The following is a 15,213-nucleotide window of genomic DNA, read 5'->3' as shown; positions in this document are numbered from 1 at the left end:
GAAAACCAATGTGAATTTAGGCTACATGAAATGTCATCATTTGCATTCCATCTATTACTCTCAGTAGAATCTCGCCTACATGACAAACCATACATCAAAATAAACGACAGACCTTACCAAATACGAGGATATGAAGCATTCATTTGTACAATAAGCCATTCCTGAGTAATCCAGTTTTTAAATTGCAGCACATTTCTACTTGGTTTTGAACATTTATTTAAACGATATAGAATTACATCAAAAACATAACCATTGCTTCCAGATATTCCTATGCATTATGCCTATTTTAGACTAGTCGAAAACCATGGCTAAAGCCTAATTACAGTACTCTCACGTTATTAAAGTGACTGGCACTGAATTCGACCTACAGTGTAATGACATTAAAGATGAATGTAAGACGATATGACAATCATGTCAAATTCAAGTCAAAATACAAATCAATATGAAATAGTTAACTTATACTGTATGTATAAATGTGTATGTATAAATATGGCAATATTAATTTCAAAATGTTTGAGATACAAACATATTATAGTGTGTTTTGGGGGATTATATGCCTTATAATGTCTTTGATCTACACAGGTGTGGTGGGGGGCTCCAAAATAAAATCAAGAAAGTATTACAATTCTTGACTTGATATCATTTTTAAATTGTGACCCATTACAATTATCATCATGTATTCATCTATTTTCATTTTCATAGATAGATAGCCTACCCATTATCTATGATTATGTAAGTAACTATTGTATTGAATGTGAGTTATCAGTCTACAACACCACTACAAATGGCACTGGGAAACCTATAGGCATACTGTTATATTTATTCACCTGGTTCAACAACTGTCACATTATAGCCTACTGTATGTAGTATTGGCTATTGGCCCCATGTGTCTGTCAAGGGGCCTGCACTAAAAGTGCTGATACCTTTTGCACCCATTTTTTGTTGCCCCCCAAAGATGACAACCTGGTAACCCCTCTAAGCTATTCATATTGTTTTTCATATGTTCAGTTCACTATTTGTTGTATTTGTTTCCTTAAGGCTTTCTAAGTAGTTTGAATGTGCTTTGCTTTATTTTCATATGAGAATGTTCAAGACAAAGCTCAGTGTCTTGTGAGTGTTTGTACACTAGCAGTGTAATTTACTGTGATGCAAGGGGGCGCTACCTAAAATCTTGCCTAGGGCACCAAATTGGCTAGGGCCGGCCCTGTGTCAGCTTCACGTCAACAGCTCAGCAGAAGGCAGAATAGAAAGCTTAACAATGGAAGAAGATGAGATGGAAACAGCAGCTACGTTGGCTACAAACAGTAGTCGAGTTGTTAAAAAAATGGCAGGGGGGGTGGTGGATTTTAAAATGCACATCTAGTCTTGCGGGGGGTATGGGGGTCCTCTAAGATGCAATTTCCTGTATTCTAATGTACGTCGATAAACCATCTGTACAACTGATACATTTTGGCCTATACCATTAAGGGTCAGCTGAATTGACCACCTATACCATATACACTCAAAAAAAGGAAATTAGCTGATTGTAACATTTACTTAAGTATAACATGCATTTCCTACTAAATAATTTTGTGTTACAACATTTACTTAAATAAATCATGTTACATTTGCCTTTAGTTCAACTGTATAGATTTTAATCGATTCAATTAAGTTAGAATAACATGAAACAATCGATTTAAAAAATAAGAATGTAGTTTAGCCTGCTCCTGACCATTAGATGGCGTGAGTGTGCGATTGGGCTGGATGCCAACACCTGAAATACACGAAGAAATGCCGATGCATCTTTTGGATGTCCTGGCTGCGCTGTGCTGGTAACCGATGAAGAGTCTGCTTTTTAAGCTCTAAAAGGTAAGTATATCAACTGTAGTTATTATGTGTGTTAATGTTATATAAGACGGGAATTCCACTCTTAGTTTTTATACAGTGTGTATTCTATTAGGTGTTGATAAATATTTTTTTCAACCAACAGCTAAACCAAACGGCTTTAAAGTTAGCAGCTAGCTATCAAAAAACGTTGCTCTAGTCTAGCAGTATCTATGCTAATGTGTTTTTTAGACATTTTCTGAGGGTTAGTTCTCTGGTTGTGTTTGAGAGAATCCATGAGTAGCAATTATTTATTTTTTTCACAAGTTAGTGGAACGTGGTGGCGTGGTGACAAGTCAAGAAGTGTGAAAGGTTTTAGGTTTACCCAAGGTTGGTTTGGTTGTGTGGGTGTGAGTGGATGTGTGTGCGCCTCAGTGAAGGTAAACCCCTGATAAAAATATAGATGCAGCCTCGGAATGTTCAATGTACTAACTAACATTGCTGAAGTGGATACATGTGAGTCTCTGCTTGTTGATTGTATCAAACAATGTAGTGCATTGTTGGGCACATATGCAAACAAGAGGAATTAAAAGTAAGTGTTTTGACCGCGAAAATTAAGCTGTAGCACAATAAAGAGTGGAAAAATGGTACCTTAAAAATGCTTCTCGCCCAAGCCATGTGTATCACTGATTGAGATTCATTCTTGTTTAGAGGCTGACCTATTAAGCTAGGATGAAGGCTATCCACCTCTCTCTATGTTGAGTCTAATTATGAGATCATTCAAGATGTCAGTTTTCAAGATTTTAATTCATCTTTCTCCATTACATCAAGGTCACTGCCAAGGTATGCTGATCTGCTGTCCGACTGCAAGTGTTCCTCCAACTGCACCTATCTGAAGTAGAGCTGTACCAGTGACCTAGCCTGACACGGTTTCTCCCAGCGCTGGTTGACCCGCCTCATTTAAGTGCCTCGATTTGCTACTGGTCGATGTCAGAAAGCGGTTTGCCGAGTTTAAACCAATAACAACACTCTTTCCTCTGCCTTGAACATGCCTCTACCCAGAGCCGTTGGAGCTGTTCAAAGTTGATTGGTTCTCGACCAAAGGGGGCAGTTCCGCAGATTTCGTGAATTCAGAAATCCTTCCCGATTAGCAGTTGACCAGACCAGCGACAGCAACGCCGAAGGTGTTACGTCACTGGGAGGGCGTGCCAGGCTACCAGTGACCACAAGTTAAAGGTGCACTCTTGTGATTTGAACTTTTTCATTACCTAGCCTAAAAGTCAAGAAAAGTGCAAGTTAATAAACAAATAGTGCTCCTATCAGAGGTGGAGAAAATGAATAATGAGGATCAGGTGGTGTTGTTGATCAGATTTTTGCCCACCGACATCAAGAAGTAGTCTGAGATGCACCCATGATGGCTGAATTAAGACGAGGTGGCCAGCATTTTCAATGTGCGTAAGGTAAGTGAAGCAAAATCCTTTCTGTTTTACATAATCTACAATTAAAAATTGATGACATGACTTTTGTTGTTGTTTTTTTTTTTTCCATAGCTGTGTGCGGAATTCAAGGGATCACTGGATGGATGCTCCATCTGCAAACCTGATGAAGGCATTTAGTACCTATGACTGAGGTATGATAACCTTGTAAATGAGTGTTCAACCAGGCATTAGAGATTTGGAACATGGTCAGATAAATTCTTCGTACTTTCAATGGGGAGATAATGTTTTGATCATTTATTTTTTGCGAATTAAAAGTGCTATCAATAATTGCCATAGCCAGCATGAGGTACCATGGTGTGGTTGTTGCAAGGTGTGTTTGTTTTATTCTCTGATATACAGGATTCTGGCATTGATGTCTGCCACGAATGTGCTCTCCTCTCAAGGGACTGTGCCTATATGAATGAAGACCCTTAGAGCGTCGTGAAGGAATATGGTATGTATTCCACAAGTTAATTTGATTTATTTTACTAATCAAATTTTAATAGTACAGAATGTCTTTTAATAGTATAGCATGTGTTTATTACTATATTGCTAAAAGTATTGGGTCACCTGCCTTGACCCCCATATGAACTTCAGTCACATCCTATCCTTAATCCATAGGGTTTAATATGATGTCGGTCCACCCTTTGCAGCTATAACAGCTTCAACTCTTCTGGGAAGGCTTTCCACAAGGTTTAGGAGTGTGTTGAAGAGAATTTTGACCATTCTCCCAGAAGCGCATGTGAGGTCACACTGATGTTGGATGAGGAGACTGGTTCTCAGTCTGCGCTCTAATTCATCTCAAAGGTGTTCTGTTGGGTTGAGGTCAGGACTCTGTGCAGGCCAGTCAAGTTCATCCACACCAAACTCTGTCATCCAGGAACAGGCCATCCCCGAGCTGGGCTTGGCCTCTAAGTTTCAGTGAAAACTCTGAATGCTTCAGCATTAACCAAGAGATTTTAGACAATTCCATGCTCCCAACTTTGTGGAACAGTTTGGGGATGGCCACTTCCTGTTCCAACATGACTGTGTACCAGTGCACCAAGCAAGGTCCATACAGACATGGATGACAGAGTTTGGTGTGGATGAACTTGACTGGCCTCCACAGAGTCCTGACCTCAACCCAATAGAACACCTTTGGGATGAATTAAAGCAGAGACTGAGAGCCAGTCTCCTCGTCCAACATCAGTGTATGACTTCACAAATATGCTGAAAGAATGGGCAAAAAGTCCCATAAACACTCCTAAACCTTGTGGAAAGCCTTCCCAGAGGAGTTGAAGCTGTTATAGCTGCAAAAGGTGGACCAATGTCATATTGAGCCCTATGGATTAGGATGTGACTGAAGTTCATGTGGGGGTCAAGGCAGGTGACCCAATACTTTTGGCAATATAGTGTATAACAGATAATGAGCACTTTAAAAAATCTCTTGTTTTGTTACAGCCAGGTGTTCGTAGTCACACAGTAGAGACCATATGGCATCAGATGGCATATCCCCCCCCCCCCCCCCCCCCCCCCCCCGAGGACGTTTGGATCGTTCTTGAGGCCATAGGAGCTACGTAACGTACCATTTGCTTTTGGACTGTGTTTACTTATATGAGCAGCTACAGTTTCTACTTTCTAAACAATGTTTAATTGTATCTGTTATGTGAAAACACACGATATGCACTTCAGTGAGCATTTAAATGTGCACTTGAACCCTTAACATGCAATATAGCTTTACAATATTGTGATGGGTTTTTTTTTATGTTAGGCTCTTTCAATATAAAAGTTGAATGTTGTGCACTTAAACCGTAATGTGAATATAAGGCTTGAAATACAGTTTGTATATCAAAAAACATCTTTGTCTGTTATTTGTTTTATCTTTTAGGCCTGTCATTGCATAATGTTTACCCCTTTTGGTGTTAACTTAAATGTAATACTTTGAACAGAGTTAATTAAATCATGGAAAGTATTTCCATGTGATTCAATTGCTCTCTTTCAGCATGAAGTAATTCATTTGAACCAACTTGATTTACTTGGGTTTGTGCAACTTAATTTGAAGTAGTTTTCAATAAGTTAAATCAACTTAAATAGATTGTGTTAACCCCACCTAAGTAAATTATGTGGGCTCCAAACCTTGCAAACAAGTTTAATGGACCCTAACAAATAAAGTTGAACTAACCAAAGTACCTTAAGTTGGACCAAAGATATTGCTTAATGTTGAAAGTAAGTTATTTAATCATGTGGAAATACTTTCCATGATTTTTTTAAGTAAATTCAACTAATCCTTTTTTTGAGTGTATGTTCTGAAAGCCTATAGCCTCTAGATGTCAATTCATATGAATTACGGCATGTTCCACCTATAGCCTCTAGATGTCAATTCATATGAATTACGGCATGTTCCACCTGAGCCATATATTTTCTGTGAATTTTCAGCAAATATACAGAATAGAACCATGTATAGATTTATTTGTAGTGCTACTGTTTCACCAGTAGATGGCAGCAGTACATTAGGACATGGTGTGGTTGTTGAAACAGGCATGCTAGTTATAAGCAATTTTGCAACAGTCACTGTTGTGGGGCTGTCTCTTAAGTATAATTGTGAACATAAGGCCTGGCAAATGTGCTGATTCATTTTGATAAAGATTAGATATCTGCTGTCATTTAATAGGTGTTTTCTTCCTTTTTTGGAAGGCAAACTCCATTAAACTGATCAAGTATGCACAAAAACGTGTAATAAAACTTTTGGAAGCTTACAGATGTTTTGGATGTCCTTGATATTCCTACTAATTAAACATTTGACTTCAATCTAATCAGGCGCCTGTTTATTGGATTGTATTTATGTATTAGCCCCTTAAGATCGTCTTCAAGCTGTACCAGATATTGGCTTATGTGAATACTGAAGGAACATTGAAATCATACACACATATAGACATTTCATTAGCCTACATTTCATGTAAATGCTTCAGGAATGCATTTCATTTCTTCATGGGTAGCCATGGAGAAAATGCATCTTCATCTTCAGGAATGCATCTTCATTTCTTCAAGTATTTATAAATGCATTATCTCTACAAACAAGTTTTTTTTTTGTTTTTTTTTAATACATTTTGTTCCATTCTATTGAATAGGCTTACCATGTATGTTGTGAAAGTGCCCAGGCATTGCAATCATGCCTTTTTTTATGACATTTATCATCTGTTGAAAGCAAAGATCATAGAATCAAAGTGAGTCTGCTGTTGTGAACATTACATGATTTCAGCAGGTTTTATGTTTTAACAACCTTTACATCTTGTCAGTTGAGTTTGCTTGTACTGTTGTGGGATAAATTTTATATGTTTCCCATTGTATTAACCATTTACTATAGCTTACATATAATTAACTCTAGTTGCCATCCTGGCCTTAGGAATGTGGAGGTGACCCCATGGTGAACCCATGGCACACAAACACAAACATGGTTGAGGAGTTCTTGTAAACATTCTTATCTCTGATAATTACCAGGTGGTTAAAGACTCACTAAAGTGTGTCTAGTGATTTTCCATGTGTGTGTGTGTTAAGGGTATAAGAACAGGCTTCGCCCACAGATGTGTGGGCTTGTTACTTTGACTTTCATGTGAGTAACATGCTCCCGGTATCGTGAATAAAGCTGCAGTCTCACACCAGTTGTCTTGGAATAATTTTGACCACATATTTGGCGACGAGGATGGGATACCTATCTCTGAGACATAGCGAGGAGGACCAAAGGCGCAGGACCCTAACCAAGTCGACTGGAGGGAGATCTCTTTGTGATCTTGGGAGAAGGCCGTCATCAGCAACCAACACTGCTCAGCGGCACCCAGCCTGGCCAGAGGGAATCCTCCTGTGACTCGGATACGGTAACACCCGTGTTTGGTGGTCACAGACAACTTGGTGGTGAGTCCCTGATTTTACATTTGTTTAAGTTTGTAAAATGGGGTGGTTGTATATACATGGTTTCCTACCTACTGTAAACAGAGGTAGAAGGTTTTCCTACCTACATAGGGGTAGAGGGTTTTCCTACCTAGAGAGAGGTAGAGGGTTTTCCGGTTTTCCTACCTAGAGAGAGGTAGAAGGTTTTCCTGCCTGTGATGGAGGTGGAGGGTTATCCTGCCTAAGGTTGAGGCGGATGATACGTATTTTTCCTGCCAGATATAGTGGTAGTGGCCGTGCTGTCTATGCGTAGACAGTGCAACCGGTTCTGCGCATTGTGTGTTTTGTGTGTTTGTGTGTTTTGCGCATTGTGTGTTTTGGGTGTTTGTGTGTTTTGTACTTTGGGTGTTTTGAACTTTGGGTATCTGATAAGATTGTCATCACATTTTGTTTGATTTGCTCTGATTTTAGGCGTAAGGCAATTGGCAAAATAAAAATATTAAGGAGACACTGATATGGGGAGTTAAATATACATGTAGAGAAAATATGGATCTGAATGTATAGATGGGAGATTAGTGGGTAAAGGGAATAGGTGAAGTGAAGGGAAATTTCCTTTATCTATAGTGTGGAGCATAGAAAAGCTAAATGAATGTAGGGCTATGGAAGAAAAGGGAAATTAATGTAGGGCTATGGTAGAGAAGGGAAAAGAAAGTAGGATAAAGAACAGAAAGAAAGATATACCTGTGCAGAAGAGAGAGAGAGGCAAAGGCTCTACAGAGGATATTATGGACTATGTAAAGAGTTCTTGTTGCTTGGAGTACTGTGGCTCTGAATGAACTGAACAATATGCTTGAAGGAAGAACATGGATGTGGCTATAGGGGGGCTAACCAGAGGAGTAGACCACTTTGTATGCCACTGTGACAAAGACAATCAGAAAGAGTATTGGGATCACCCATCACAACAGCACTCTCCAAATCCTGTCTGGTCTCAGCATGACAAAGCTGAATGGGATAGAGGGGTCCGAACAGGGGACCCACTTCTGATTTACAACTTGAACTGTTTCCTCAACTCGCTCTGACAACAACATCACAGCCTACTCAGCCAATTCTCTCTTTCTGTTAACGGGGATATTTTTTCTTGTTGAATAATAAAGAAGCAGAGATTAGATATGAGAGGGAAGAAGGATAATAGCAAGTTTGTGATAATGAAGAGTACAAGAGAAGTGCAGGGTATAGGAGTTTCAGATCAGTTAACATCAGACAGAGTTTTAACCCATGGGGAGTTAAATATAAGCAACATGTAGTTAAACAACATTCCTCCTCAGCAGTGTTTGCTCCGAAGATTTACTGGACTGGGATTTAATGTGTAAATGAGATCTTACAATTTCACTCACACATAATGGGGTGGGTTTAGAGGTCTGTTTACTCAAATAACTTTGATAGGGGACAAATGCACACAGCCTAGTGTAGTATTAACTTGACCCGTCTGAGTCCAAGGAGATAGGAAAACTCCAGAGTGCTTGCATTTTGTGATGAAATCTTTTCATGAGACCTTGGATCCAAAATACTTAGAACAATGGTACCACTTAGGACATACAGTTAAGACTGTTGAAACAGCTGGCTAATTAGCAATTACATGTAAAGCTACTCTGCAGATGTAGTAGACCCGTCACCTGGTCTGACATATTTGTTTGCAAACTCAATATTCTTATACACATGTGTATTTTAATTTATTTAAGGTGTGTGTTAATGCCAAAGGTTGGACACATGTCCAACACACCTTGGTTTATTTCCTATTATCATGAGGCATATTTCTGTAGAAATGGTGATTGGTAAAAGTCATCCCTGTGCAGACAGAGACAGATCTTTGTTTTCTGCAGAGAACAGCTTCTGCACAACAGGAGGAGTTTGTGACTCCTTCTACCTAACAAAAAGCAGATCTTCTCTACTTGTCTATTGCTCAGCCACTAACTGTAATATCAAATAATCCGTCGAAGGCGCAATATCCACTATTGAAAAAGGCTGAGCAGGGGATAGAGCAAACATGTAGAGTAATACATGAGAGAGGAGTTATTGTGATTAACTCTAGCACTAGTCTCTCTAAATGCAACATGTTTCTCTGTAATCGTTCTAGAATTGCATAAATTACAATTAGAGCGGATCCTTATTGTTAGTTTCGATTTGCGTTTATTTTCAAAGGACATATTTGCCACAAAGATACAGAGTCAGCGCCCGTTTCAAACAAAGCTCTGGTATCTTGCCTCTCTATATTAATTCTGCTGTCATGAAGCGCTATTATCACCTATGTCAATAATGTTTAACCAGCAAATCCGTCGACTGAGGTGTGCCAAATTGACACTGTGGCAATATTACATTCCTGGCCAGTGTGAGACTGGAAGTCTCCAAACAAAAGTTGCAACTCTGTCAGGAGAGGGTTAAGTAATTTGGGTGATATACTAACTCCTGGCTGTTGGGCCCTAGATGCATTTTGCATCTCATCAATAACTGCTTGTCCAGACCCAAGACAAAGCAGCAAATGTTGTGCTTCCTAGGAATAATTGGCTAATCCCTTGCTTGGATTTTAAATTAAACAGAGAGTATAGCCACTCCAAGCATATGCAAATACCTGTTAAAAATTGACTGACGAACTGACTTGGACTGACAATTGTGACAAAACTTTTTAGATCATTAGTGTCAACTCTAGCTCTGAGGTTGCCTAATCATGACCTACCATTCTGTGTGGAAACACCTCACTATGTCCCCAGTGGTATGTCAACAGCATGAGGGTCAGACTCAGCACAGACCAGTGGCTTTACTTATCTAAACAATTAGATCCTGAATGATTCCTTATCTGAAGTTTGTAACAGCAGCTGCCAGTGGGATGTTAGCTTGTGCTGACATTGTGTTGTTGCATCCACTTACTGCAAAAGTCCCACATGAAGTATATTCATTGCTTAAACAAATATCTTCTACAAGAAAATCTACGCATCTGCTAGTGTCCTGACATATCAGCATGTGTTATTAACCCTTACTCATATAACCCTTGCATGTTGTACAACATTTAATCCAACTACTCTATACCAACAAGATGATGGTGATTTGCGTAATTACTGTGAATTTGTTTCTATGTGCACTAATTCTAGCCTTGACATTTCTGAAACACTTTTGTCAAATCCTGACCTAATCTTGTTTGTTAATGAATCATCTAAGTGTTTGGAGTCCGGAGAGGTAGGGACTGGTTACTTTGTAGTGAATCATTTGATAAGAGTGAATCTCACTCCCTCCCATATTTCTCTGCCCTATCAGCTGAACTGGTGGAATTGACAAAAGGCAAATCTGTTTGCATTTATATTGATAGTCATTTTAACTAGAAAATTGTTCATGATGTGCCTGTAGTAAATTGTCAACCCACACTGCAAATACAGATGTTATCAGCTTGGTCAATAGGAAAGCTGACGCGGCAGCTAAGAGAGCCGCGCAGGGGGGAGTGCAGAGAATAACACCTGAATTTTGAATTTTGAGACAACAAAGCACATGTATTTCTTTTTGAATTGACAAATACCAGATATTGTTACATCTGAAGAGGCTTTAAAGGAAGCCCAGAAAGCATCAAATAATAAGGAAAGACGGAAATGGAAGAATTGTATGGAAAGTACACAGACAGGTCTGTGGCCCTGACAGTCAGGCCAGTTCTTCTGAGGTCTTGTGTTCACATTATTGCTAACCTATCTCATGGCTTAGGCAATGCAAATTCTAACGCTATGATAAAGACAATAGAGAAAATCTATTTTGCACCAGGATTCACTACAGTAGCAACCATGTATTGTGCAAGGTGTATTAATGTGTCTAAAATATAATGTTGCACCTACAATGAGAGTCAAGGAAGGACATCACCCACCACCTGAATGGCTGTTGAGCATATTATAATGTATTTCATTCAATTGAACAAATGGAGAGGATTTGAATATGTGATAGTTGATATGTTCTCAAAATGACCTGGATGTTTAATGAGACATGTGGTACCTAGATGGGGAGGCCCTAAGAAACTAACCTCAGATAACATTTTGTGAATAAAACTTTTACAATTCTATCAGAGAAATTGTAAATTGGCTTTAGAACCCATTGTGCATACCAACCACAAAGTGCAGTTGCTAATTCAATGTTGAAAGCAAAATTGACTAAAATTATAGTGTCAACAGAGATGGGCTGGGTGACAGCTTTTCCTTTGGCTTTTTTCTACCTTCAAAATCTACAGGGTTTAGCAGGGTTTCCTTTGGCTTTTTTCTACCATCAAAATCTACAGGGTTTAGCACTTTTGAGATTTTGACCGGACGTCCCTTGCCGGCTCCAGGTTACCTAACCTAAGAGATGTAGATAGGACAATGGTTACATGCGAGAACTGATTGCTGCTCTGTCTTTTGTTTCTCATCAGGTGGCGTTGGCCCTTCCACAAAGTTTGCAAAGGACAAACCCAGCCAAGCCAGGCTCCTAGGAACTCATCAAAGGATTGCAAAGGAAGAAAACGCTGGAACCAGGACAAATGGAAAGGACTTTTCGAAGAATTAACATCTACACCTACATGTACAGCCATAAGGATTTCAGAGTGGTGAAGAATCCAGAACATACATGAACTGAACTGAACATAACCAACACGTGGTTGCAAGAGAGGGTTGACAAAGTATCTATCTATCTATCTATCTATCAAACATATTTTGCAATAGACTGAAGAATGGACTTTTGGGGAGAATGAATAAAATATCACTAGCATCACATTAAAATATTCTTTCTCAGTTTAGCTAGATAAACGTTACAAGTTTGTTGTTTTGGTTTAATTTTATTTGGACAGTTACCTGAGGAGGGTCTAAACACCCAAGTCAGCTCTGCTGTTGAAGACTAGGATTAGGTTTTATTTTTGGTTTTGAATAACTGAGAAAACAGAAGATGTTGATGTTTGTTTTGCTTATTATTCATCTAATCATCCCTTAAGAAAGAAGTTTGTGATAATAATAAAGTCTGTGAGTTAGCCTTCCATGCTAAATTAACATTAACAGGAAATAATGAAATATGTTGGATATGCCAAGAAAAATCTTTTCAAGTGTGAGTGTTTCTGTATTAAGTGTTTCCCTATAGAACTTTTCAGGATTCTCTGTGCGGTCTATTGACTACTGTATGTACCAGCCCTCAATGTTTATCAACAATGACATGGTCCCATGCCAAGTGGAAAGTCTAAAGATTCAGAGAAATACTAGATATTACGAAAGAGGAAATTATAGAACTATAAAACAAGTCTAACCTTATGTTTATTGTATCATGAATATACATATATTGATGCGATAGGAATGGAGCTTCATAGCTCCACAGGGGGGAATATGTGGGATAAATTTTATATGTTTCCCATTGTATTAACCATTTACTATAGCTTACATATAATTAACTCTAGTTGCCATCCTGGCCTTAGGAATGTGGAGGTGACCCCATGGTGAACCCATGGCACACAAACACAAACATGGTTGAGGAGTTCTTGTAAACATTCTTATCTCTGATAATTACCAGGTGATTAAAGACTCACTAAAGTGTGTCTAGTGATTTTCCATGTGTGTGTGTGTTAAGGGTATAAGAACAGGCTTCGCCCACAGATGTGTGGGCTTGTTACTTTGACTTTCATGTGAGTAACATGCTCCCGGTATCGTGAATAAAGCTGCAGTCTCACACCAGTTGTCTTGGAATAATTTTGACCACACTGTCTTCCTAGGAAGAATGGAGTAGGCTAACAATCTTGAACAAATAGTCATCTGGTGACACGTTTCCTTTTCCCTCTATGGCCATTGTTTAATTTAGCTCCTCTTGCCAAGCCATACATGTCTGGTATTTCTAGCTTGGACATGTAGAACTTGACAGTGAGAGTGACTGCCTAATCAGGCACCATCCAAGGGAGAGTCCTGCACTGGCTTCCAGTTGCCTACAGAATCAATTTCAAGGTCCTGCTCCTGGCATACAAGTCCCTAAACAACAACGCCCCTACCTACCTCACTGACCTCCTGGAAGTGTACACTCCTGCCCGCCCTCTGAGATCCTCCTCAGCAGGCCTGCTACATGTCCCTGATGTGAACCTCTGCACCCTAGGAGAGAGGGCTTTGAGCTACATCGCCCCAAGCTATAGAATTCACTGCCAGACTACATCAGACACTCTGACTCAATTACTGATTTTAAAAGTAGACTGAAAACATATTTCTTCAAGAAAGCTTATGGACTGACTGACTGACTTTAACATTTTTCTTTTCTTTTTTATTTCTATGTGATGATTTTGCAACCCTGTAAAGTGACCTTGGGTGTCATGAAAGGCGCTTTAAATAAAATGTATTATTATTATTATTATTATTATTATTAAATGTGTGAGTCTAATCCGCCATAAAACAACGAAGAAAAAGAAGAAGTGGTGTTTTGCCCGTTTTGCCAAAGAAGAAGAAGTGGTGTTTTTTTTTTTTAAAGTCATATCTAAATATACGTGTATTAAATAAAACATTACTTTTCTATTTTTCATGTTTTTTGAAAGGAAAAAAAAATATGAAGACTATACTTTTTTATTGTAATTTATTTTGGCGCGATTTCATGCCTCACGTCACTGCTTGTGCGACGATCCTTGCAGGCACCATTGCGTTTTCGCGACTTTAGGTATACTTCAGGTAAGCAGGTCCAGAGAAAGAGAAGAGAAATTATTAAGCATTTACACGTCACAAATAATGAAGTTATGGCCAAAAACATATGTTGTTGTGTTCGTTGATTTTCATCCCATTGTAAGAAGATGTTTTTGAAAAGAAATGACATGATATATCTGTTTGTTGCATGAAAAAAAAACATGCACATATGTAGGCTGCATCAAATACATTCAGAATACTGCAGAGCAGTACAACAGGCCAAAACACATATACACATAATGACAACATCAACATAAGTTGATGCAACTTCACTTCTGTAATGGGAATATGCTGGCTGGATTTCTGTTATCAGTGAAGTATTTTAAACTATCATGATTCTTTATATCGGGGTCATTTCATGATTCATACACATGTATTTCTTACATACTTTTCAACCCACAGACAACAACAGGAAATTTGCAGTATCATTTACATTTCTATTCCTAGACATAATCATTTAACATAGTGTTGCACCGATGGGAACACCATAAAAGATCATACCAGTGGTATCACCACCCAACCAGTCAGCCTTTGCACTGCTTTCTGTGGCCCTGGCATGGGCTCGATGACGGTGTTGGCTTTGACCAGCCCTCTGACTAGGTGGTCTGCGAGAGGACCTGGGCCTGTCAAAGATGATGTTGCCATCACTGTCCCTCTTAACCCACTTGACGGGCTGGCTGGTGGATGGGGCTGGCTCCGGTGAGGATGGCATCAGCAGATCTTCCTCATCAATAACCAAGTTTCCATCCGGTTTTTGTGACGTTTTGTTATCGACAAACAGAATATGCGTGAAACAAATTGTGCGATATTTGCTGTCTCCAGCCTGTTTCCATCCAACTGGCTTTCTGTCGATAAAATGCTGTGCGTGATGACGTCACACACCCCTAAAACGACCTGTCGCATAAGTCTGGTGTATCGCCAAAAAAATCTGCCTTTGAGCCGTTTCCATACAGAATTTTAGGTATGTCGCAAATTAGCTACCTTTTACTTTCCACGTGACACCCCCTTCCACAAACAAACAAAAATGGAGAGATTAGTCAGACAGTTTTTTAAATTTGCCAGCTAACAGTAATTTCAGCTTCACAAATGTTGTAGCATTCCTTTGCCGTTTCCATAAAAAATAGATATCATTTTCTATTTAAAATTAAATTGAGGGAATACTGGGGGTCTCCCATGGGGTCTCCTCATCTGTCCATGCGAACCGCTCGCGATATTTGTGTTATTTCAACGTGATGATAATGCATCATGGGATACATGAATGTGCGATAAAGCCTTTTTTCCCGACAAAAAGTGTTTCCAATCTATTTTTTGCGACATTTGAAGAATCAATATGGTGTTAATGCGCTAAAGTTAAACGAAAAAATATTCTGTCG

General features: G+C 39.1%; 2 long non-coding RNA genes across 2 annotated transcripts; both read left to right on the top strand.

The window, feature by feature from the left end:
* Positions 1 to 2,940: 2,940 nt before the first annotated feature.
* On the top strand, positions 2,941 to 3,730 carry LOC134089340 (uncharacterized). The gene is made up of 4 exons (XR_009940045.1): positions 2,941 to 3,039; positions 3,173 to 3,254; positions 3,354 to 3,433; positions 3,642 to 3,730. It is a non-coding gene; the product is annotated as an uncharacterized LOC134089340 (long non-coding RNA).
* Positions 3,731 to 6,581: 2,851 nt separating this feature from the next.
* Positions 6,582 to 12,854, top strand: LOC134088872 (uncharacterized). Its single transcript, XR_009940006.1, has 2 exons — positions 6,582 to 7,169; positions 11,578 to 12,854. It is a non-coding gene; the product is annotated as an uncharacterized LOC134088872 (long non-coding RNA).
* The last annotated feature ends 2,359 nt before the right edge of the window (positions 12,855 to 15,213 follow it).

This window comes from Sardina pilchardus, chromosome 8 (assembly GCF_963854185.1).
Source record: "Sardina pilchardus chromosome 8, fSarPil1.1, whole genome shotgun sequence".
NCBI lineage: Eukaryota > Metazoa > Chordata > Actinopteri > Clupeiformes > Clupeidae > Sardina > Sardina pilchardus.
Note: the sequence above shows the minus strand (reverse complement) of the source record. Positions and strands in the feature narration are given on the sequence as shown.